This window comes from Schistocerca cancellata, chromosome 2, assembly GCF_023864275.1.
Source record: "Schistocerca cancellata isolate TAMUIC-IGC-003103 chromosome 2, iqSchCanc2.1, whole genome shotgun sequence".
Taxonomy (NCBI): Eukaryota; Metazoa; Arthropoda; class Insecta; order Orthoptera; family Acrididae; genus Schistocerca; species Schistocerca cancellata.
This window is the reverse complement of record NC_064627.1, coordinates 610,437,502-610,459,936: the sequence shown is the minus strand read 5'-3', so window position 1 is coordinate 610,459,936 and position 22,435 is coordinate 610,437,502.

The window sequence follows — 22,435 nt, the reverse complement described above, 5'->3', positions numbered from 1 at the left end:
ATCAGTGCCATGTCATCAGCAAATGCTAAACACACTAATTCTATGCCCTTACATCTGGGTCCCAGTCTGTGTGCTGGTGCACCTGCATTTTTCCATTCTCTAACAACTTTTTCAGAACACAATTGAAGAGCACTGGGGACAGTACATCCCCTTGTCGTACTCCTGTGTCTATTTCAAATTCTGTGCTCAATTCTCCCATAAATTTTACTTTGGATTTGGTCTCCGTGAGTGTTTCTTTTATGATGTCTGTTGTCTTTTGGTCTAGTCCAAATTCTGCTAATACGACATAATAATTATTACACAGGCAGATACTCTGGGAAATACCAAATGACAAGTAATGCGGCCTTACTATCATCAGCTGTTGAATCAAAATAGACATCTTTTCCACAGATGCATAGGAAGTATACAAAATGATTTTGTGAATACCACCAGAAAGACTAAAGCATACAACGAATTACGTTTCTAGTTTTACCCCTGATAAATAAGGCATTAAGTAATGGTTAATTTGTCCTGTAAGAAGCACGTATGCCGGCAGCTGTGCCCGAGAGGTTCTAGGCGCTCCAATCCGGAACCGCGCGACTGCTATGGCCGCAGGTTCGAATCCTGCCTCGGGCATGGATGTGTGTGATGTCCTTACGGTAGTTAGGTTTAAGTTCAAATGGTTCAAATGGCTCTGAGCACTATGGGACTTAACATCTCTGGTCATCAGTCCCCTAGAACTTAGAACTACTTAAACCTAACTAACCTAAGGACATCACACACATCCATGCCTGAGGCAGGATTCGAACCAGCGACCGTAGCAGTCGCACGGTTCCGGACTGAGCGCCTAGAACCGCTAGACCACCGCGGCCGGCTAGGTTTAAGTAGTTCTCAGTTCTAGGGGACTGATGACCTGAGATGTTAAGTCCCATAGTGCTGAGAGCCATTTGGACCATTTTTTTAAAGAAAATCTGACTCTGATTTCAAACATGTATGCGACTCATACAATTATAGTTGGTGGTGATGTCAATTTATCCTTTATACCTTGGCGAAGAAACATGTTTAAATCCGGAGGTAGGCACAAAACATCGTCCGAAATTCTGCTAAACGCATTCTCTGAAAAGTATTTCGAGCAGCTAGTTCACGCGACAACTCGAATAGTAACCGGTAGCGAAGGCGCGCTTGACCTCTTAGCAACAAATAATTCTAAGCTAATAGCGAGCATCAAAACGCATAGAGGGATTAGTGAACACAGGTTTGTCTAGCGAGGCTGAATATTGTAACTCCAAAATCTTCCAAAAACCAACGAAAAATATATCTATTCAAAACAGCAGATTTTGTCCTAAGAGACAATCTCCACTCCTTCCTAGTTAACATTGTAAGTGCATACCAGACGTGTCTTGTATTCAAATATTGTAACTCCAAAATCTTCCAAAAACCAACGCAAAATATATCTATACAAAACAGCAGATTTTGTCCTAAGAGACAATCTCCACTCCTTCCTAGTTAACATTGTAAGTGCATACCAGACGTGTCTTGAATTCAAATAGTATCGATAGCAACTGATTTATACCAATAAATTAACAAACGACGAATCTGATCCCACTTGGCATATAAAATGAAGGGATATTCTGGTTGTATTTAAAATATGCTAGAGGCTAGACCCAGTCAGTGCCTTCTCTGTGGGATAGTAATCGAAATACTACTGATGACAGTGCTGCCACAGCAGAGTTACAAAACACTGTCTTTCGAAATTTCTTCACCAAAGAAGACGAAGTTAATATTCCAGAATTCGAATCAACAACAGCTACCAACATGAGTCACTTAGAAGTAGATGTCCACGGAGAAGTGAAGTAACTTACATCATCTAATAAAAGGTAGGATTCCGGTCCAGACTGTATACCAATTAGGTTCCTTTCAGCGTATTCTGTTGCAATAGCTCCGTACTTGACAATCGTATACAACCGCTCGTTCGACAAAAGATCCGTACGCAAAGTATGGCATGTTGCACAGGTAACACCAATATTATGAGTTACCCCGAAGAGAACGATCTATTGACACACAGTGACACGGATTTAGAGATCATCGTTCTAGCTCTTTACTCACACGAAGAGCTGAGTGCTATTTACGAGGGATTTCTAGTTGATTCCGTATTTCTAGATTTCCAGAAAGCTTTTGACACTGTTTCCCACAAGCAGTTTGTAATCAAATTGCTTGTCTATGGAATATTTTCTCAGTTATGCTGAAACGTACCCTTAGAAAAATTATACATGACTGTGCTTAAACTGACACACAATATTTTTTTTTAGCGCAACGCCATCTGACTTTCAATAATCCCTACAAAAGAATGGCCGTGACAAATATTAACCTATACCTTTCACAAATCACTTACCTCACCAAAAATCTTCGTTACTCGAACTACTGCAATACAGCGAACGCCACTACTGCCAGCTAAATAAGAGATTCAAACTACGGAAGGCACTAACTACTGATAGGCATAGTTAGCAAATGAAAGATTTTGATAGAGAACAAACAATGTATTTGCCTCAATAGTGTTCAAAAGTCATAACGTATATAGCAGTTCATGATATCCAGTATTACAAATTTCAAAACTCCGCCATCTCTCTCCCCACATCCACCACTGCTGGCGGCTCACCTCCAACTGCGCAACGCTACGCGCTGTTAACATCCAGCTGCCCAACACTACAATGGCGGACAACAATGGGAACTAGCCACAGACTGCACACAGCCAGTGATTTTCATACAGAGCGCTACGTGGCGTTACCAATATAAGAACCTAAACAGCCTACTTACATAGCCCCCATGCTCCCCACAAAAAATTTTAAAAATTGTTTTGGGCAGTGGCCAATACAGATTTGAAAAAAATTTTCATAATTACAATAACAAAGAAATCAAATGCACACACTTATCAATGCAATGTTGGTCAAAGACTAAAATTTTCTCACAGTCCATAAAGACAGTCCTGATCATTCATCACAGTAAAATAGCAGTGTTTTTCTCAAATTCTGAGCAGTAAAAGAAAACGCACACGGAAGTAGTGCATTTCCATGCAGTCTTGAAGAAGTAGTGTTGTCCTTCCAACGGAAAGACAGTGCTGACTCTCGACATGCAGTCAGGTAATGGGCCACAACAGAGCAAACCCACAGCAGAGTCAGTCGAAGTTTTGAAGAATATTGGTAGGTAGGTCATCAAAGAGCAGACCTGCTGTAGTTCTGGTACAGAGTATGGTGTTGGTGAGTCATCAGAGGTGCAGACCCAGTGCAGCCCTTGTAGAAATAATGGTATTGGTGAGTCATCAAAGATGCAGACCCACTGTAGTCCTTGTAGGGACGGCCAGCAGCCAACTGTTGCGACTGTGCAGGTGCACAATGACCATCGAAGAGTCTTGCGGAGAATATAGCAAGTCCATAACCACCACTTGTATACTCACAAAGTTTTTGGAATTGTCATTAGAAGTCTTGCAGACAATATTGCAAGTCCATAAACAACCACTTGTGCACTCACAAAGTTTTTGGAATTGTCCTTAGAACCAGCAACGCTGTTAATCAGTCCCTTGCTGACTTATTAACACACGTCCAAACACTAACAGTCCCTACTTCTCACATATTGTCCATATACTATGACAAACAGAAACGTGTGTAGTGAAATGTAACTTACAAGTTACTTAATTTAATGAACTGGTGTCAATTACAATTTTATAACATAAGAATACAATAACAAAGGTACAAAATACATCATTAAAAACATAATATTACAGATAACATTTGTGGTAACACAAACTTTACAAAAGAATAGAAATAAACATATACATCAGTGTTACAAGAATTATGACATACGTAAATAAATAAAATAATGTGAATAGTTTTCGAAACATTAATTTCACACATGAGAATTGAAACAGAACAGAATTAATAATGTGTAAACATCGTTACAAAGAAAATGACATATTATTTGAAAAATTCTACAGCGTAAATCTTATTAGCTAAACACATAAAGACAGGAAGAAGATAAATACACAAGGGTACATAAACAAATAGCGGAATAATACAAAAGGAAAGACAGGGTTCGTGTTCAGTGTAACATTTGGTACTGCAGTCCAACCCAAAACTTCAATTCATAGATCTTTCCTCTTATTTCAACATTTGTTTCCACCAAAAAAATCCTATCCAAGCATGCTTTCTGTATTTATATGTTCACATTTTTCTTATGTCATTATTTATTTTCCATTAACTTACCTCATCATTTATTTCCAAGAAAATCCTACCTATACCTGCTTTCTGTACTTTTTTCGTATAACTTCTCAATGCATTTCTTCCAATTCATCACAACTCATTCTCTTATATAGTCTAACCCCTCTTAAGCTAACTTAAACCTACTGAGCTCAGATGCTAAACTAAGGGACGAGGCAATGCAGCAGCACAAAACAATTAATACAAACAGCAATGAAAAAAAATGGAAATTGTCAAAGCAAGCTGCAGTTAATCTAAATTACCAAGTAATGCAAGATTACAACTAATATGTGCCAATGTGCAGCAACAAGAGAAATAAATCAGTAGTAAAACTAGCTTACCAGAGTAATACAAAGTGAAATTTAGTAACACTATGCCTGGAAAACAGAAGCAGCAAATGTAATAACTTACATCTAAACATGACAAAGCTCAAGCAAAAAAAATATTACACTAAAGATGGCCATGTCTAATACCTATGTCACATCTTAATACTAGAGTGATGCATCACAATTTATTCTACAAAAGAAATTACCGTACTTGAAAAGAAAATTCTGTGAAGGGAAATGTCTTTTTGTGCTCCTTCGTTTTTTTGAAGTACATCATAAAGTTAGTATTTACTGGATCTGTAGGCATAAAATGTCTATATCAGTACATCTATAAAATTTTATTTTAACCAATGCTGCAAAGCAGCTAGAAACTACACTCCTGGAAATGGAAAAAAGAACACATTGACACCGGTGTGTCAGACCCACCATACTTGCTCCGGACACTGCGAGAGGGCTGTACAAGCAATGATCACACACACGGCACAGCGGACACACCAGGAACCGCGGTGTTGGCCGTCGAATGGCGCTAGCTGCGCAGCATTTGTGCACCGCCGCCGTCAGTGTCAGCCAGTTTGCCGTGGCATACGGAGCTCCATCGCAGTCTTTAACACTGGTAGCATGCCGCGACAGCGTGGACGTGAACCGTATGTGCAGTTGACGGACTTTGAGCGAGGACGTATAGTGGGCATGCGGGAGGCCGGGTGGACGTACCGCCGAATTGCTCAACATGTGGGGCGTGAGGTCTCCACAGTACATCGATGTTGTCGCCAGTGGTTGGGGGAAGGTGCACGTGCCCGTCGACCTGGGACCGGACCACAGCGACGCACGGATGCACGCCAAGACCGTAGGATCCTACGCAGTGCCGTAGGGGACCGCACCGCCACTTCCCAGCAAATTAGGGACACTGTTGCTCCTGGGGTATCGGCGAGGACCATTCGCAACCGTCTCCATGAAGCTGGGCTACGGTCCCACACACCGTTAGGCCGTCTTCCGCTCACGCCCCAACATCGTGCAGCCCGCCTCCAGTGGTGTATGCGTGTTTGGCGCCGTGCAGGTGAGTGCCACAATCAGGACTGCATACGACCAAGGCACACAGGGCCAACACCCGGCATCATGGTGTGGGGAGCGATCTCCTACACTGGCCGTACACCACTGGTGATCGTCGAGGGGACACTGAATAGTGCACGGTACATCCAAACCGTCATCGAACCCATCGTTCTACCATTCCTAGACTGGCAAGGGAACTTGCTGTTCCAACAGGACAATGCACGTCCGCATGTATCCCATGCCACCCACCGTGCTCTAGAAGGTGTAAGTCAACTACCCTGGCCAGCAAGATCTCCGGATCTGTCCCCCATTGAGCATGTTTGGGACTGGATGAAGCGTCATCTCACGCGGTCTGCACATCCAGCATGAACGCTGGTCCAACTGAGGCGCCAGGTGGAAATGGCATGGCAAGCCGTTCCGCAGGACTACATCCAGCATCTCTACGATTGTCTCCATGGGAGAATAGCAGCCTGCATTGCTGCGAAAGGTGGATATACACTGTACTAGTGCCGACATTGTGCATGCTCTGTTGCCTGTGTCTATGAGCCTGTGGTTCTGTCAGTGTGATCATGTGATGTATCTGACCCCAGGAATGTGTCTATAAAGTTTCCCCTTCCTGGGACAATGAATTCACGGTGTTCTTATTTCAATTTCCAGGAGTGTAGATGTTAAACAAATTGAGCAATCTCTCAACTAGAAAGACAATAGATGTAAAAATGTTTCTCATCGTTTCATTAGGCATTTTAGTAAATATCATAAATTAAGAGCTCCACAGTGTAATTATATGTTTTCAAGTTTGAGCATGTCGTATTTGCGATGCTTTCGACAAAGAAATGTCAATAGCGAGAATAATGGCTTCATTTTTTCTCCACCTGTGCCTCTGAAAGGCACACACTAATGGCTTTTTTCCAGGTGACTGTCGCACAGCTGGGCGCCCACGACGCATTATGTGAAGGTGGTCACTTAACTTTCTTACCGAAATATTTACGACAGCAGTTTCCGCTACAGTGGCAGTCTCATATAAAAATTTTCACAAGTCAAGAATTTGCGTTAGAAATGTGTAGGAACAAAATCCTATTAACGGAACAGTGTCCAAAATATTTTCATCGGCATTGTAATACATTCACGCATTTACACACATTTCATAACTCTTAAAGTACGATTCTTGGTATCCAATATCCTTTTCAGAAATCAGAGTCCCTAACCACTACTCCTTATTCCTTACCTTATTACACATGTACATATTCATATTCATCAACACGTCTTCAATATTTCATCTTAATAACTACATAGCATAATCAGATTCCTCATATAGCATCATCTCATTGATCATAAACATACCTCAAAAGCATAATACAAATCGTCGTCATGAAAATAACGTCATAACACCTCAGTCAAATCTCAAAATCGTCGTAGCTTCCTCCAATAATTTCAAAACCTAAAAAAAATTCTCTTCTCATTTCAATAGCGTCATCTACCTCAAACGTACTTTAAAATCATGCTCCCTTACCAAATACATCTTTCAAAGCTCTTATAGTATCACAATGGTTCCAAAAAAATATGAACAGTTCACAAAGTACAGACAAAATACAATTTCATAAGTGTGAAGTTACCCAACTGCGTAATTGGGTAAACATGTGTCACTGATGTAGTAAAAAAAATGTTTATCTCTCAGTTAAATGATCAGATAGCTGTGTAATTTATGTGTTAGAGAAATATGGTACCAATGTGTAAATTTGTATAAGCAAATACCATACGAGCTAGGGATCCTTGTGCTTGCCAAACGCATGGTACACAAAGTAAGCGTGTACACCCCTGAGGATTAATGTAATATTTGTATCGTTGTACTTCAAATATCTTTAAAAATAAATGATTTAAGTGCAAAATTAATCACTCAAATAAGTGTTCTGTAGCGCTAGATGTGCGTCTTGCTGTAAGATTAATCTCTGGGGAAGTGTCGTAGTTATCGTCCTCCGAAACCTAAGTTCTGCAAAAGTCAATGTACTTACTTAAGATAAACAACAGTGAAATGCATTGCGTATAAATATCTTAGTTATTACGCTTATTGCCGTGATGAAGAAAGTACTGTGCTGTAACGTATTGTTGTAGTACGGAAAAGGCTGTCTCATTGTAGCTATACCACAAAAGTTACTAGTAAAACATGTTTTACTTTCCAGAATAATACGAAAAACAGTGCGGATATAAAACAGAAACACCGCAAAAGCAACAATGTAAATTGTGCCACATATTAGTAGCGTTGTGATATAATCGTGTAGATGTCAAATAAACTAACCACTGTGTCATCTGATATCTCTCTGAAAGTACTTTAAATCCAGAATGTATTTTCAAGTAAACCAAAATGTTGCATTAAAATCTTGTTAGCAGTACAGATACATGTTCTAAGTATGTCAGCCTTATAGTCGTTACGTAATTGTGCAACTAACAAGCAAGAATGTACACACACAATAACACTGTGACGTCTGTTCACTATAACAATAAATTCGTAATTTCTGTTTAAATAAGTTCTCTTGGTTCTTGATTGGATATTTAACTTCAAACATTGTTGCATGGTAACAGTTTCTAAGTCTGACAATGCATACTAGAAATGTGAAGTGAAAAGTTTTATGGCAAAGACTAAGATATAAAGCAGATTATCTCTCAATAAACGGTTTTACATGTGAAATGTGGTGTAAACCTTTACTCTTCCTAGTACGCAGTGTTTCAACTTCGACGCAATTATCATGTGGTATACATCGGATTCTGTAAGGTCCATTGTAAACTAGAAAGAATTTGTGACTCAAGTGTTTCTTCTTATGTGACAATGAATGAGCTTTAATGAGAACTTTCTGACCAATATATAATTTCTTTGCATTTGCTTTACCGTGTAGTTTTCTCCTTTTGTCTGCTGCAGATTTTATATTTTTAAGAGCCCAATCAGTTATGTCTTTGTGTCGAAGTTTACGTGTATTCGGGAAAGGTACAAGCTCTCTGATTCTGTTCGGTGGTTCTTCATTCTTCAGTACAAGAGTAGGTGGTAAAGCAGTGGAATCATGAGGCATTTCATTCAGCACATTTTGAAATAAGTGTAAATATCTGTCCCAATGCTGATGCTTTCTGTGACGAAAAAGTCTGCAAAGCTTATTGATTTCTTTCATAACCCGTTCGGAGGGGTTACAATGTGGTGAGTACAATGAAATAAAAACAGGTTTGATTTTATGATTCCGAAGCATGCATGACCAAACAGCAGATCTGAATTGCGGTCCGTTATCTGAAATGACTTTACTAATGTGTCCGACTTCACGTAAGAAATTATTAACAAAGGCGTTGGATACAGACCGTCCAGTGGCTTTACGTAACGGTGTGAAAGAAACAAATTTTGAAGTAAGTTCAACAGCGACAAGAACGTACGAAAATCCATTAGATGTTCTGACAAGCGGTCCCAAGAGATCAACAGCAGCAAATTCTTTTAATTTAGAAGGAATAATAGGAAACAGCGGAGCACGATGGGAGATAGTAGATGGTTTCGCCTTTTGACAAAGTTTACAAATAGACAACACTCTTCGAATTCTCTTTTCCATATTGTTAAAATAACAAGTCGTTCGAAGAATATGATAACATTTTTGTGGGCCAAAATGTGCATTGCTGAAATGAATGTACAAAATGAGGTTATTAACAAAATCGTCAGGAATGCAAAGTACCCATAGCTTGTCATCAACAGTGCAGTGTTTGAACAGTATGTTGTTTCTAACCAGATAATAATGCCGAATCTGTGTGTGTGCCTTTTCATGCCATTTGCTTTTGATGTCTTTCCAAATCGGATCTTTATCTTGTTCATGAGCAATGTCCTTTAAAGATGTGGTGATGAAGTATTCAAAGGCGACTTTCTGAATGTAAAGAATATGTAAGTAGGCAGTTTAGGTTCTTATATTGGTAACGCCACGTAGCGCTCTGTATGAAAATCACTGGCTGTACTGTGTGCAGTCTGTGGCTAGTTTGCATTGTTGTCTGCCATTGTAGTGTTGGGCAACTGGATGTTAACAGCGCGTAGCGTTGCGCAGTTGGAGGTTAGCCGCCAGCAGTGGTGGATGTGGGGAGAGAGATGGCGGAGTTTTGAAATTTGTAATACTGGATATCATGAACTGCTATATACATTATGACTTTTGAACACTATTGAGGTAAATACATTGTTTGTTCTCTATCAAAATCTTTCATTTGCTAACTTTGCCTATCAGTAATTAGTGCCTTCCGTAGTTTGAATCTTTTATTTAGCTGGCAGTAGTGGCGCCCGCCGTATTGCAGTAGTTCGAGTAACGAAGATTTTTGGTGAGGTAAGTGATTTGTGAAAGGTATAGGTTATTGTTAGTCAGGGCCATTGTAGGGATTTTTAAAAGTCAGATTGCGTTGCGCTAAAAATATTGTGTGTCAGTTTAAGCACAGTCATGTATAATTTTTCTTAGGGGACGTGTCATATGTCGACCCTTAGCCGAGGATACCTCACTGGAATCTTCTGATTTTTTCTTGTAGTTTGTGTAATTAGTGTAGATTTTCTTTATTGCTAGCGCGTAATTGTAGAGAGAATCTCCTTTGTAGTTGCAGTCTTTCACTGTTGCACAGTAAAACAGGTGTGGCACGCATGTAAATTTGCACCAAGTATTTCGCAGCTGCGCTTGCAATTAACTAGATATTATTTTCAGTGCTATGTTAATGTGTTTTCTTATTTTTGCTCGTCAAATTGTTTTTTTCTGTGTTGTCGTGTGAAATATTGTGTGAATAATGTCGTGTGAAAAACGCAGCATTAGGCTCCAAAGTAAACTGAGAAATAATAGTGACGACGAGCGTAGCTTACCAGTACCACTGTGTAATGAATTAACAGACATTCAAAGTAGTAATTTGGTAATTGTGCACAGGGAAATGGAACGGGCTGCAAATAATGGTGTAGGCAGTGAAAGAATTAGCGAACAGGGAAGCATTATCTCTCGATCGGTCGGCAACGGCTCGCCTCAGGATTCCGAAATGACAGGACACAATCTTGCAAATACTGTAGACTCAGGATTTGGGTTCTCACCGTTTTCTCAAATGAGTCAAGACACATTTTCCGCTTGTCAAAATGTGAATGTTGCCGGTGCAAATTCACTGCCGAAAAGCATAGAGGAACAGATTCCAGACACAAATACATTATTATTGCAATTAATGCAACAAATGAAACCAAATCAGAGACAAACACAGCAACAGTTAGACACAATGGGACAAAATCTTCAAAAGTTAGACACAGTGGAACAAAATCTTAAAAAGTTAGACACAATGGAACAAAATCTTCAAAAGTTAGACACTGCGCTTGAACAAACACGTGAAGATTTAGCTACTGAGTTACATAACATCGAATCGAAATGTCAAAAAGTCTGTAATGACGTAAAAACACAAATTTGTGAGCATTTCCAACCTATTTTTTCGCGTCATGACAATGCATTACAGAATCACGAAGCAGCCATAAAAGAACTGCAAACTAGACACAGACAGCACACAGCACACAGCACAGCCAGTGATTTTCATACAGAGCGCTACGTGGCGTTACCAATATAAGAACCTAAACGGCCTACTTACAATGCGACTGGGTTGATGATTTCCTGTCAGAAAGGTCATAGTTCGTAGTAACTGACGGAAAGTCATCGGGTAAAACAGAAGTGATTTCTGGCGTTCCCAGAGATATGCTACAGAACCCCTGGTGTTCCTTAGCTACATAAATAATTTAGGAAACAATTTGAGCTGCCGTCACGGGCTGTTCGCAAATGAAGCTGTCGTCTATCGTCTAGTAATGCCATCGCATGATCAAAATAATCTGCAAAACGATTTAGAAAAGATATATGTATAGTGTAAAAATTGGCAACTGAAAACTGTGAGGTCATCCAAGTGAGTACTTTTTGGAATCCGCTAACCTACGGTTCCACGATAAATCACTCAAATCCAAAGGCCGTAAACTAACTACACAGGTAGGAACTACAGTTACGAACGATTTAAATTGGAATGAACAAACAAAATGATGTTGGGAAGTCGTACCAAAGACAGCGATTTATTGGCAGAACACTTAAATGAAACAAGTCTACTAAAGAGACTGCCTACACTACGCTTGTCCGTCCTGTTTGGGAGTACTGCAGCACGGTATAGGATCCTTACCAAATACATCAAGAAATCTCAGAGAAGAGCGACACGTTTTGTATAATCGTGAAGTACGTGAGAGAATATCTCCGACGTGATCCAGGATTTGTGGGGGACACCATTAGAGAAAGGCGTTTGCTCGTTACGTCTGTATCTTCTCACGAAATTTCAATCGTCATCTTTCTCCCGTGAAAGTGAAAATATTTTGTTGACACGGACTTCCATAGGGAGAAATTATCATCATGATAAATACGGAAATCAGAGCTCGCACGGAAAGATATAGGTGACCTTTATTTCCCAAGCGCTGTTCGAGAGTAGAATAATAGAGAATTATTGTGAAGGTGGTTAGGCGATTCCTCTGCCAGGCACTTAAGTGTGATTTGCGGAGTATCCATGTATGTGTAGATGTAGATGCAGATTGAAGAGCAGGGGTGAAAGACTGCACACCTTCCTTACACTCTTTCTAGACCGAGCACGTGTCTTGATTTTTCTTTACTCTTTTTTCATTTATAAACCGCAACATCAGAATTGCTTTCCCTTAAGCCAAACTGATCGTCATCTAACAGATCCTCAGTTTTCGTTACCATTCTCCGTGTACACTGGTCTTGTCAGCAACCTGGATGATCAGCTGCTAAGCTGATTGCGCTATAATTCTCGCACTTGTCAGCTCTTGGATTCCAAAGGTCGTATGCGATATCACCAGACACTACACACCGACAAGAATAGTCGTTTTATCCCCACTTTCCCTGATGATTTTACTAATTCTGATCGAATATTATCTATCCCCTTTGCCTTATTTTATCTTAAGTCTTCCAAAGGTCTTTTAAATTTCGATTGTAATATTGGTCCCCTATCTCTTCTAAATTGAATCCTGTTTCTTTTTCTATCACATCAGACCAGTCTTAACCCTCAGATAGGCCTTCAATATATTCTTTCCACCTCTTGCTCTCTTTTCTGGATTTAACACTGGAGTTCAATTTTCACTCTTAATGTTACCAGCCTCGCTTTTAATTTCACTGAATGTTTTTCTGACTTTCGTATACACTGAGTCAGTCCCTCAGGCATCCTATCCGTTTTCTGTTTCTTCACACTTTTTATGCAGCCGTTTCGCCTCAGCTTCCCTCTACTCCCTATTTATTTCATTCCTAAGTGACTTGTATTTCTGTAGTCCTGAATTTTCCTGAACATTTTTATACCTCGTCCTTTCATCGATCAACTGAAGTATTTTTTCGAGAATGAAATTCTCGCTCTGCAGCGGAGTGTACTTGCAGGATCTAAAGCGGTGAGGAAGGGCCGTGAGCCTTGCTTGGGTATCTCAGATGGTAGAGCACTTGCCCGCAGATGGAAAAGATTCCGAGTTCGAGTCTCTACCTGGTACACAGTTTTAATCTTCCAGGAAGTTTCATATCGAAGTACTTTTTCGTTGTCCTTCGTTTCTTCGCAGGGTTACCTTCTTTGTAGTTTCTTTCCAACTTCTGTTACTGCCCTTTATAGAGACGTTCATTCCTTTTCAAATTAATTGCGTATGAGTTATTCCTTATCGTAGTATCTAAAGCCACAGAGAACTTAACGCTTATGTCTTCGTCCCTTCGTACTTCTGTAATCCACATTTCTCCTCACTGATTGTTCTTAACAATTCTCTTAAACTTCAGCCTATTCTTCATCGCTACTAAATTACAATCAGAGTCCATATCTTCTCCTGGGTACGCCTTACAATCCAGTATCTGATACTGCAATCTCTGTTTGACAGCGATGTAAATTAACTGAATTCTTCCAGTATCACACGGCCTATTCCAAGTATACCTCCTCCTCTTGTAATTCATGAACATAGTATTCGCTATTACTAGCTCAACTTTATTACAGATCTCAATTTATCTTTGTCCTCTCTCATTCGTTGTCCCAAGCCCATATTCTCCTGCAAACTTTTCTTCTGCTCATTCCTCTGCAGCTGCATTCCAGTCGCCCATGACTATTAGTTTTTCATCCCCCTTTACATACTGCACTATCCTTTCACTGTCCACATACACTTTCTCTATCTCTTCATCTTCAGCCTTTGACGTCGGCAGGTATATCCTAATTACCGTTGTCGGTATTGGTTTGTTGTCGATTCTGATAAAAACAACCCTCACTGAACTGTCACTGTAATATACTGTCTGTCCTCCATTCCCATTCATAACGAATCCCACTCCCGTCATAACGTTTTCTGCTGCTGTTGATATTACTCAATCCTCATCTGACCAGAAATCCTTGTCTTTTTGCCAATTCACTTCAGTGACCCTCACTATATCTAGAGTGAGTCTTACCATTTTGCTATACAGATTTTCTAGTTTCGCTACCAAGTTCCAACACTGCAGACGGTAATATGTAACATGCTCTCATGCTGGTCAGAAAATTGTCAAGAAGTAATTGTGGTAGGGCGCTCCATTCTTCCACTAGCACGTTGACAACTACTGGATTATCGTTGGAACATGTGGACGTGCTGTAATATGTCTCCCCAACACATCATACACGTTCTAGACGGGATTTAAGTCGGGGAACGGGCAGGACATTCCATTCGCGGAATATCCCTTCATACCCTTCATTCCAACAGCTCCTCCACCTGCGCATTTCGATGTGGCCAGTCACTGCCGTCCTTAAAAATGAAGCCAGGGGAAAATGTACCCGTGAAAATATGCACATGGGGAAGAACTAAAGTGTCACAATAACCATAACTTGTGAGTTTACCGTGCTCAGTCATTTGGAGCTGAGTACTCACATGCAACATTATGTTTCCCATACCATAACATATGGACTACCGAAACGACCATGTTCCATAACGCTCTACGTACCCTCATACGACGATATGCAGGAACATGTAGTGCGCCAGGGAACATAGTCGAATATCATGGTTTTGGTGGTCCTGGTGCTATGATTTTGCGAGGCATTATGTTGCATGGGAGTAGTGACCTCCAACTTTTCGAACACCGTGCCCTCTCCGGGCAATGTTATTGTAACCCTGTACCCCTTCTCCATGTACGTGTTTTCAGGAGTACATTTGGCCCTCTTTTCATTTTTGTAGACGATAATGCGTGAGTTCCCCGATCTGCGAAAGTTGAGGGCTCTTGGTACGACAGTATATTCGGCGATGGAACACCATGCCCGATACCCGACTTAAATCACATCGAGAACGTGTATTATGTGTTGAGAAAACGTACTGCAGCACGTCCATACGTTCCAAAAACCATCGAGCAGTTTTCAATGGCGCTGCTGGAGATATGTAATTCTCTGTCATAAGAACATTTTGTCTAGCATAGAAGCAATTTCCATAACATGCATTGTCGTCCTTGACCATTTCACATGCTATTAAGAATCATGTCGCGCCGTTCATAATGTCCATGTGACCATCATGAATCGTGATATTAGCGTAATTATTTCCTTTGAATATAAGAGTCATTTCTCTTCGTCTCATTGCGAATTTTATTTCGTTTTTCTTCTGGACTATACTACAGCTGTAATTTTCTCGTATGGCCAAAGTTTAAAAGAGCTAGTTTACGAGAGTTGCCCAGAAAGTAATGCACCGCATTTTCTTTTCTCAGCCGAAGACGATGCTACGAATGCGAAACGTTATGTGCGTGTTATTTGAACTCTCCTGAGTCAGCGCACCAATTTTCCGTCGCATACAACGTATAGCTTAGCTGCAGGACAGTTGCAAAACGGCATCTGTAGGTGATGTATGTTACAAGGAACGTGGCTTCATTGAATTTATCACTGCAGTAAAAGAAACTTTGGGGCTTATTCACAAACGCTTGCACAAAGTCTACGGAGCATCTACTGTCGACAAAAGGACAGTTAGTCGCTGGGCACGGAGGGTGAGGTCATCAGAAGGCGGTTCGGCGGAGCTCCATGATTTGCAGCGGTTGTGGAGACCATCCACTGCTGTGACACCTGACATGTTGCAGAGAGCTGATGTCACTCTTGAGGACACACGCATTACGACTCGAGAAGACAGTTTGAGGACAACGAGGACGTGGTTCACACAGTGAAGAACTGGCTCGCCACCAGGACAATGACTGGTGCCGACAGGGCATAAACGTCATTGTTTCGCGCTGGAGGAAGGCCATAGAACGGGATGGAGATAACGAGGAAAAATAAGGTGCTTACATAAAACACCATTCTTTCGTCTGTGTAATTCTCATTATGTTTAATAAAGAATTTTTGAAAGAAAAAAAATGCCGTGCATCACTTTCTGTGCAACTCTCGTACTTGGCAGTGGCCATCCATCTGCTTTTGCACCTCTGTCCATCTGCTTCTTCCCCCTCTGTCCGTCTGCTCCTTCCCACTCTGTCCAGCTGCTCCACCCCCCCCCTCTTACTTCATTTATTCTTCCACCCCCCTGTCTTCATCCCCCTCTGTCTTCCTCCCCCCTCTTCCATCCATCACTTTCCCCTCTGTCTGTCCAGCTCCTCCTCCCTCCTCTCCTTGTTTATCTCCTTCTCTTTCCTTTCTCCGTCTACTTCCTGCCCTCTCTGTCCATCGTCTCCCCTCCCCTCTCTGTGTCCATCTGCTCCTCTTCCTTCTCTATCCATTACCTCCTTCCTCTACTTCTGTTCATCTCCCCCACCCCTCTGCCAACTATCTACCAATCCCTATCACCCCCTGCCTCTGTCCATCACCTCCTCTTTCTTTCTCTGTCTATCACCTCCTCTTTCCTTTTCTGGTCCATCTCCTCCTGTCTCTGTCCACTTCCCCTCCCTCTCTGTTGACCACCGCATCCTACCACTATCTGTGTCCATCTCCTCCTTGCACCCCCAGGTGTCAGTCCACATCCTCCTCACCCATACTCCCTCAGCCCAACCTCACACCAATAGGAGGCTGGTGGTTCTTATCCCCGACAGCATTTCTTTTGAGATCGTAACTAGCATAGCTGAAATAAATCCGGCGGCTTAGGGTGTGCTTTATACCATTAGCTTTCCCGCCGACTCACATGTTAAACACATTTCACACATATTTAATATCTTTCACATGTATTTGTACACACATTTTATCCGCATCTCTAGCGAATTTCGCCCTGCAGTTTCATTATCTCTTGGATTATGTGCTGTACGATAATATAATTTTTCAAGTACATCCAATGGCGTATGTTGGTACTGTCTGAGAAACGTGTTTTGAATACAGTCATCACAAATGAAGTAACGAATTAAAATGTCATGCATGATTCCCTAGTTTTATCACGCACTTAGTGTTAATGACGTCATGTCTAAGAACTATGTGTACGACATTATAACTTTGCTTGTATATTCACAGGTACATATTAATATTGGCTGCAAAATGTGCTGCCAATACAGCTAGTTTTGAAGAAGTAATAAATTAAAATGTCATGCTTCATGCTGAAATTATACTGCATGAACAGCGAGAATATGGTATGCCACAAACTTTTTGCCTTTCATCATTTTGTGGGAGTCGTCAGCGAGTAAAAGTTTCATAAAAGTGAAGTCTCTAAGTGTTCTCATTCTCAAGTACTGGATGTCTAAAATATGGATAGTCACGCTTCGTGGGCTACGCTGTTTTTGTAGTTCCATGGCAACCCTTTGATAGTCACATGGTTCTTACCCTCGTGCCGATTTTTTCCAGACAGTAAATGATGCCTGTACCACGTTTGGTTCAAATTGGTCCAGTAGATTAGGTAGACATGTGGAACATATAAAATACTTGCGTACATTCTTAAGTATATCCATTTTATAATATATATGGATGACTTCTAACGATGTAGAATGATCGGTCTACACAAAACGGATTTCCCTTGTCACAATATTTCGGGTTGACCGGGATATTCCGCTGTTCTACGTCTGCATGTACATGATTATTCTGCTCTTAAGACTTAAGTTTTGTATACAGACATTATCAGACTGTTTCCCTACCTCTCGAGCAACACTTTGGAAACAAGAACAACTAAATCTTTCCTCGCGAACTCTGGTCTTTCTTATTTTATCGGAATGATCTTTCTCTGTATGTAAGTAGCAGTCAAGAAAATATTTTGGTATTCGGTGGGAGACTGATATGTCGTGATACTATGTGGCCGCAAACAAGTACGCTTTTGCTGTAATAATTGTCACTTTAATAATTCGCTTATTATATCCGTGACACTCTCTTCATAATACAAAACAAACTGCCTTTCTTTGAACTTTTTCGATGTCCTCCGCGAGTCCTGTTTGGCAGGGACCTCACAGCGTGGAGCAATACTCGAGAAAACGAGAGACAAGTCTCAACTGTTTAATAGATCTGTTGCAAATACAGAATGTTCAGCTCGTGAGACGCAATGTTTCGTTCGTCATCCTCACAACATTAGTCGAATAGACAAATATTAAATGTGTATGGTTTACCGTGAAACCGAAATTTAACAGAATCTTTCTAGTATGCAATTTGAAGACCTTACCCTTTTCCTTGTGCAGAGTCAGTTGTAATTTTTCGCACTATGTAGGTATATTGCCTAAGCCTTTATGTAAAAGTCGGCATCAGCTGCAAACAATGTAAGAAGGCAGCTCAGATTATCAACTAAGTGGTTTATATAGCTGAAGTGGAGCAGAGGGCCTATAATGCTACCTTGCGGAACACCAGAAATAACTTTAATTTCCTTACGTGACTTCACTCTGAACCTTCTGATAGGAAATCACGAATCCAGTTACACAACTCAGACGATACTCCGGAAGCACATTATTTGAAAAATACTGAAGGAGTGTAAGATAACACGGAGAGAAAAGGAAGAAGCTGTTTCCTTTATGTCACAAGCCTTATTTTTGCTTTAGCGGTGTATTCTTGCACGTCCCAAAGTGGCAGTCCAGTGCGGACGTCTGTCAGATCGGTCGCTAAGTAAAAAAAAATGTCGCATTGCGCAGAACTAACACTGCCCGCCGAATATTAACGACGAACAGCACTTTCAGTTTACACGCAGGATATACGAGAAAAAGTTCGGATGGCGATTATCGCAGAAACCACCTGTTTTCGGTTATATCGACTTTTTATGCCAGTTTAACGTGACTAGTAAAACTAGTTAAAATAATCGGTTTGTGAAATAACCAATTTTCTGTTTTTCATTCCTACTATCTTCTGTAATAAACTTTGAAATCGTAGAAAGACTGAAAAAGTTGCCACTCTGAAATTGAAGATACATGGACTAAAAATATTAAATTAAATATGCAATTATGCTCCTTTCCTCTAAAAGTGATAAGTTGTTGGATAACACAACCACTAGTATTCTCCTTACTTATTTACTCACTGGTCATACCGGACCCGAGAGTCCATTACCGCAGCAACATATTTTCGCCATCTGTCCCTGTCTTGAGCTATTTCCTTCCATTCACCTTCAATACCTATGCTCCTCAAATCATCCTTCACATTGTCCTCCCATCTACGCCTCGGTCTCCCCACAGGACGTTTTGCTTCTAGGTGCCCTACCAGTACTCTGCGCGCTGCCCTGCCCTCATCCATTCGAGCTACGTGACCCGCCCATCGCAGCCTACGTGATTTAATAATACTGATTATGTCAGGGCTTGAATAGAGTTCGTGAATCTCTTCGTTGTGCAGTTTTCGCCACTCTCCGCTAATGTCATCCCTTTTTGCTCCGAAAATTTTCCTCAAAATTTTTGTTTTCGAATACTCGAAACGGCTTTTCATTTTGCACAGTGAGAGACCAAGTCTCACACCCATACAGCTTAACTGGTAGAATAATAGTTTTGTATATTCTTATCCTTAAATTCCTAGACATTATCCGTGATGAATGTAATCTATTCAGTGAGAAGTAGCACGTATTTCCCGCCCGTAATCTCTTTTTCAGTTCGGATTCAATCTCATTTCTCGAAGTGATGTCCACGCCTAGATACTTAAATGTGTTCACTTTTTCAAACTGCATGTCTTCAACTCGTAACATTTCCTGATCTACTGCTGTTGGCATTCTAGTAGTAACCAGGTATTGATTAAAATTTTTGGAACTCAGCCAGAAAGAATGTTGTAAACGCAGATCGTACCGTTATTTCAGGCGTTACTAATAATAAGTGCTAAATGCTGAAAGCTGAGGTTAAAGAACTCTGTTTTTCATGTGAATTTGTCCTGTTTCAAAGCCTGTAAGCGGGTAAGGGCATATTTGTAGACACGGACAATGGATCAGCTGCTTTCTATTTTTATTTTATACGAGTACTATAAATGATTATGGTTACCATAATTTCCTTCGTCTTTCATTATTTAATAGAAACGACAGGCTAATCTTTAATCTTTTAAAGCAGATGAAGTATTGTATTTCACTGCTATGTCACTTCGTAAAAATATTTTCGGTCTAGCGTTGGTGCAATTTTGCAATACAACGGATGTCAGGTGACGAAAGCGAGAAACTATTGTATAGACCAGGTGTGATCAAGTCCTGCACACTGTATGTACACGTGTATCTGAAGCCACGACGCACGACAACAGGGACCTTATTATTTCAGCAATGTTGCACCATTCTTACGCCATGCTTGTTTGCTCGTTTCTATCGACATTGTTATTAAAATAGCACTGCTCGCTTTCCGATTTCCTATAAGAGTGCAATATGTCAAACTAATGAAAAATTTACGAATAAAGCGTATTCCCTTTTTAAAAACAGTTTATTTAAAAACGAAAAATCTGAAATCTGCTACTATGACTAATGACTCGATTATTGGTAAAAAAAAAGGAACCTGTTACAACCGAGACCAAAAGAAATAGCGAAAAAGAATGGTTATTCAGAACTAAAATACCGGTGTCGGTTTTAACTGGTCGGCTTTCCCCACCCCTAAGACGAAAGCAATTACGAGGCATTTAAGAATTTTGCTAATGAAAAAAGGGTGTGTGCATACAGTTCCTCAGTGAGGAAACCTGCATCTCTATTTTCGAGTATTTGGCAGTATAATGAAATTACGTACACAGCGTATCCTTCCCTCAAGGATATTTGCCACATCATTATGGTATTCTGGAAATTTATGATAAGTTCCTATGGGAACATACTGCTGAGGTCATCGGTCCCTAGGCTTACACACTATTTAATCTAAATAAAACTAACTTACGCTAAGGACATCACACACACACATGCATTATAGTATTCCCCGTCCCTGTAGGTAAATAAATAAGATTCACTTAAATAGTGTATTACCTAAAATAAGTGAATGACTATCAGAAATTTTACAGAAAGAACAAGCTTGATTTACGCAATCGAATGTTCAGCAGAAAAGAAGAATGTCGTTCCACACATAAACAATTTTCAGGTGGACACTACAGCGACATCACGGCATTGTCGATGAATGACTTTAAGCAAATGAAAAACTACTCGTACGGTATTTCCACTTGATTAGTTGAATAATAGCTTTCCTTCAAGGTAAGTAAGGAAAATTAATGTCCAAAGTCCTGGTACTTTCAGATTATAGCATAGACGGTAATATTCACAGCCTGTCCTGCTGTTCGAATGTTTATTGGAACACACAACGACACTTCACCGGGAAGACAGATAACAGCCGCTTTAAGAATCGGTTGAGTCACCACTCTTCACTAGTCGTCACTTTACGAGGGCGAATAGACACTGCTACCACCTGGCATATTACTGCTGCTATTACTGAAAGCGACAGCAAATATCAGTTTAACTCAAAATTGTATTCCGACAGTGATTTTACGATGTAATGCATATTGCATAATTTCAGATGCGGATGTCTTGACATAACTTGTCTCGCAATATCAGTGATTCCACGCGTCATTGGTGCTGCAGTTTTCTAGTACGAGAACTGTCACCTAGAAGCAGCCCACCCCTGTCAAACTAAGAAAACCTATTTGCGAATAATGAAAAAATATGTGTGCCAAAGAACAGTGATATTCCCCTACGTCGGGTCTATTTTACGATCGCACAAAATCTAGACATAAAGAACTGGAGGGGAGAAGGCCATACAGGTTAATAATCTTAATCTGTTAAAACACACTATTTTATACTGATTGTAGCCACGCCACTGCCAATTTTAGACCGACAGTATCAGTGGCAAAATGAATGGAAAACCAGGTCTGATTAGAAGTATTTCATTGTAGGATCATTTTATATACAACAAATACAAAACACTTATTGTATTCCTTTATTTAGAAACAAATAACAAATTGAAATATGCCCGAGATGCTATAATAAACGAGGGGTACCTCAAGATTTTGTTATAAACCAACTACTTTTTGTGATGTATACTGCCAGATAAAAGAAGTGAAGTAGCCGCGTTGGTGGTGGTGGGGGGGGGGGGGGTGGTGGTAGGGGGAGAAACAAATGAAGTGAACTTCGAAGATTGATAGGATGCGTGATGTCATTTCAATTATTTCAGTATCGAGGCAAATTTACAAATAACTTGGCCGTGTGAAGGCAAATGTTATTGTGACGTTGCACCGTCTTTGCCCTGGATGCATGCACTGATTCTGTTGTGAAAGCTGTTATAAAGCCTTTATATCCTCTCCTGAGACAACCTGACGGGACATACTCGACGTCCGACATGGCCCCACACATGCTCCGTCGTGGACGGACCTTGGGGTCTTGATGGCCATGGAAGTACTTTGGAATTACGCAGACAGTCACTGAGACACGTGCCACGTATGGACGAACATTATCCTCTTGAAATGTGGCACCACGATACTGTCACGTGGGAGTTAACATATGAGAACGCTGGAAGTCCTTAA